Raw genomic sequence first — 4,610 nt, 5'->3', positions numbered from 1 at the left:
GCAAGGCAAGGTGGGAGCAGAAGGCTCCTCCCCGTCAGGCACCGCCGTCTTCCCCAGGCCCTTGACCCGCCCACAGACTCACTCGCGCCAACTCAAAAGCCCGAAACCAGCCGAAAGGCGCCGCCCCTTCTAACCTCTAAGCATCGTCTCATGAGAGGCGAAAGGTACTTCCGGTGCCTCAAAATAAACAGCCCGCCGCTAGCTTCTCGTAGGCGAGTCTTAAGGGATAGCCAAATCCTATTCAGCTAAAAGGGAAAATTGCAGTTCACATGTCAACGCTGTTAGTGGTCTTTCCCACCACTCTACTCCTCTTTCGTATTATCAACAATAGTACTTTCCATTTAAATTCTCGCTACCCGCGGAGCGAGCGACCTTCTGGATGCCTATGTTTTCCGGCCGTGCTTTAGCGGTGGAGACGGCATGCCTCACTGTGCAATCTTAGGTATGTTGTGACAAGAAAAATGCCTGCCACTCCCAACATCCCTCACCCAGCGTGGCTGCAAATGCTGGGAGTGACAGAGTTTTTTAATGCCTGAACATGCATAGGCTTGTGCCTGAAATCTCATTAATCTTAATGAAGTTCACCCTATAGTAATTTTTGCTTAGGAGAGCATGTTTTCTTTCTTTTTAAGAATGAGAAAGCACTTAGGATCTTGTGTTTGCTTTTTCCCGTAGAGATAAAATATACAGTCCCTTATTTTAAATCCTATCCTTTTCGGGTACTGGAGAAAAGAAGATGGTCCAGCCATCAGACTTACTTAAAAGTTGCAGTTGCTTGCAAGCTTACTACTCTTTGTACACTTACGTAGTTGTCTTTTTTGGGGGGTGTGGGAAAGAAGGATATTGCATTTATATAACTTTATATAACATTATATATTGTGTTCTTGATTTATGAGGCAATATGCACATCAAAGATTGGTTTAAATATTGAATGGATTTTAAAGTAAGAATTTGCAATATTTAATGAAGATTACTGGAAGAATAGAAAACTGCATTGACAGTAAAACACTATTGGTTTGAAAATATGTCTGTCTACACAAGATACGTATAATGAATGTAGAGTGTAATTAATGTTTTGATTGGTAAAATACAAAAATGTAAAATGGGCAGAATGAGTTCCTGCAGCATTAAAACTCATTTCTACCCATAAGCAGTGAAAACATCAAGTTTGGCTCCATTTTTGCAAACAACTACATGAACAAGGCCACTACTGTTTAATTCAGTTGACCCTGCTTACAAGCAGGGGGCCAGTAGCTAAATGAAGATGAGCAACATGCCCTCATTCAGGGCACAGAAAAGGTAAGGCTGATTTATTATTCCCATACACACACACACATGTGTGCGCGCGCAAACTTAAAATTTGGTTGTAGTTATTACTACATTTTTATCCCATCTTTTTTTTTCTTTTGCAAGTAACCCAAAATAGCTTATCTAATCCTTTTCTCCATTTTATCCTCACAACAACCTTGGAAGATAAATTAGGCTGAGAGTGAGACACTTTTCCAGTCACTCAATGAGCTTGATGGCTAAGTGGAGACTAGAATCCAGATCTCTTGGTCTAATATTCCAACCAGTACTCCACACTGGCTCTCCTTTTTTTCACTGCACACAACAAACTCTGGCTTCAGTTTGCACATAGGCAGATTGGTTTCTTTTGTACCTGGACAGATCACACAATTTTATAATTTCAGGAGTATCAAAGTTGGGATCTGCCAAGAGCATTGCTAGCTAATGCTCTGCAACTGACTAAGCTCAGTCTGTTACCCAGAAGCAAATGTTGTTGCATTGGAGTGTGCCTCCAAGTTAATTTTCTGGGAGTACAGTCTTTTGTACAAATAACAGGATTTTCTTCCCAATTAATATGCTTAAGATGAAGTTACACATTTGATGGATCAAAGAAGCCAAAGGATTAATTTAAAAAAAACAACATTAATCTTAATATCAAGCTGATATGGAAGGTCAATCCACATATGTACCTAAAAACTAAAATAGCTGGATACCTTTATATAACCCTGCATTTATTAGTTTGTAAGCTCAAACTTGGGGTGAAGTGGCAAAATACCCTGCTCTTTCTTTTTTACATGTGTCAGGTTAGATTGTGGAAGTCAGTTTTGGTCTGAATGAGGACAATAATGCTGGTAATGGATTGGATGAAACTTAATCAAGGCAAGACAGAAGTTCTAGTTAGTCAAAAGTCAGATCAGAGAGTAAAGATTCAACCTCATTGAGTCTCAGATGCTGCTCAGCTAGTCATTGGGAAACTGCTGAGCAACAAGAGATGATAGGGCATGTATCTGTAGAAGGACTTCATAAGCTCTTGTTCCATACTGTGTAGTTCTTTTTTGTAATATGTGAAAGGAGCTCATGTGGGAAAGATTTAAATTGATGTTGAAGGTTTCACTTGATGTTCAGTAACTGTGATTGCAAGCTATTTGGGGCTCATCACAGCTTTTTTCACTTTACCCAGTTCCCCCCTGAAAAAACAAAAGTCAGCTGTCAAAACGATGACGATGATGGTTTCGCAAATATTTTCAAAAATTGGGTGGGGACAAAAAAAATCTTTGGCAATGATTGGCAATCCCTCCAAGGTGCCTCTGGGGGCATTTTTAAGATATTGTTCATAGCTGTCAAAATAGGTTTGACAACTATCTTTTACATTCTACGGAAGAAAAAAAGGGTAAAGTTTTAAAAAATCAGCAAGTCTGAAATGGGTTGTGATTGTAGTGTGAAGTAGAGAGATAACTCAGTCCTCCTGTGGTATCCTCTGGGTATCCCTAGGGAGGAATGGAGTCCACAAGCCAAAGTAAGCCCAATCATCTTCCAGATGCACCATGGTTTGTTCACAGACAACAAGAAAATTCAAAAAATAAGCTATGGTAGGAAGTGGACAGTAGACATGGAGAGGTACTTAACCATTTCCCAGACTTGTTATTTCTTTACTCCAAACTACACCCGAAGTGGTTTTTCCCTCTGTAGAGTTTCAGCTATTTGCAAATTAAATGTAAAAGAAGAGATGTAAGCAGAGAACTGGCAGACAGGCAAGGTTAAGCACTCTACCACATTTCCATTCTCAATTGCACCTTCCTTTGGTACTTTTCTGAAAGTAAAAAAAAAAAAAGGCACTGATACATGTATTATACTTTCTGCATGCTTTGAATGAAGCAGCGTCATTGATTTAATGTGGATGTCTTAATAACATTTGGAGCCATCCATCAAGCGAAGGAGGTAACATTCATAAGCATTAAACTAGGCCTGGGCAACTTTTTTGGTGTGTAAGTACATGTGGCAATTCAGGGAATTGTCATGTGTGTCACCACAAAATGGCTGCTATAAGAGGCATAGCTTAAGACAAGCAACCTGCCCAAAAGACTAAGGTAGAGGTTGGGTTTCCCAGTAAGAAAATGTTATTTTATTCATTCACATGGGAAAGGCAGGATACTTTGGCAGGTGCCCAAAAAATTACCCATGAGCGTATTGGTACCTCAGGGCACCATGTTACCTATGCCTATACTTATCTCTACGCAGAAACTTAGAAAGATATTTTAGCATTAAGTTCAGTGTTACTTCCTGGATAGCACAAGTTCCCTCTTTAACAGGTTCTTGACAACTTCCTTTTCCAGTGTTAGCTACTGTCACATTTAAAGACATGAAAAGCTTAGGATTTGCTGTGACAATTTGCTGGCCTGCCATTCAAACCGGTGCAATCCATGTGTATGTGGTTGTGGATAGTCACTCTTTCTCTCAGTTTCAGAAACATGTTTCCTTTGTACAGAGTTACTCTGATATCTATTACTGTCACTTGGGGCAAATTTGGGACATTCTACTCTTGCTGTTACTAAGCTGACTGCCCTTTAATCATGAAGTCCTGCCACTGTAAATTATCATCTCTATTTTCTTGATATGGCACTGGGTCCATTCTGTTTATTTATTTGAAGTACAGGGGACACAAATTGTATTATGCAGCCAGAAGTCCAGGGGCTGTATAACACAAAAATGCTGGCCATAAAACAATCAAATATAAATAACTCACATGCAAGAAGCCCTTTAAAAGTCTCATCTGTCATTACTCTGACTTGTTAAAATGTTCAGAGAATGAGTGCAAATACTCTGGTGTTCAATGAGCTTATTTTGAAGTCTGGCCACAAGGTGCTCCAAGGAAGCATTGGTCCCGTTTTGTGGAGTCCAGTAATGTGAGTCTCTCCAAGGTTTCATCATAGATGCCTGGCAGCATAGGATAAATGACACACCAAACATCTGCTAAAATGTGATAAATCTTAGCTGTAATCTCAAGAGCAATGTAGCTCACTAAAAAGGGGGAAAGAGAAGAACACAAATTGTTTCACAGCCTTCTGAATTGTGTATGTTGTCAGGGCGTGTGTGGTTCCAGAGAGAAGGACTGTTTGGCCCCATTTTTAAGTAATGTAAAGAAATAAAATCCTACCTGTGGTGACACAAGACAATGTTTATTGCTGCTGGGTGGTTACTATGTCCTTAAAAACAGCAAAAAGAAAAGAACATTCTGAACTGCTGTCTAACACTCTACTGCTGTCTAAATTAATGCCAAAGTCATTCCAGTAGATACTTAGAGCCAGTGGGGTGAGGTGGTTAGA

This window comes from Varanus komodoensis, unplaced genomic scaffold (genome assembly GCF_004798865.1).
Source record: "Varanus komodoensis strain SLA01 unplaced genomic scaffold, ASM479886v1 scaffold21, whole genome shotgun sequence".
Taxonomy (NCBI): Eukaryota; Metazoa; Chordata; class Lepidosauria; order Squamata; family Varanidae; genus Varanus; species Varanus komodoensis.
The sequence above is the reverse complement of the archived record's forward strand: the minus strand, read 5'-3'. Positions refer to the sequence as shown.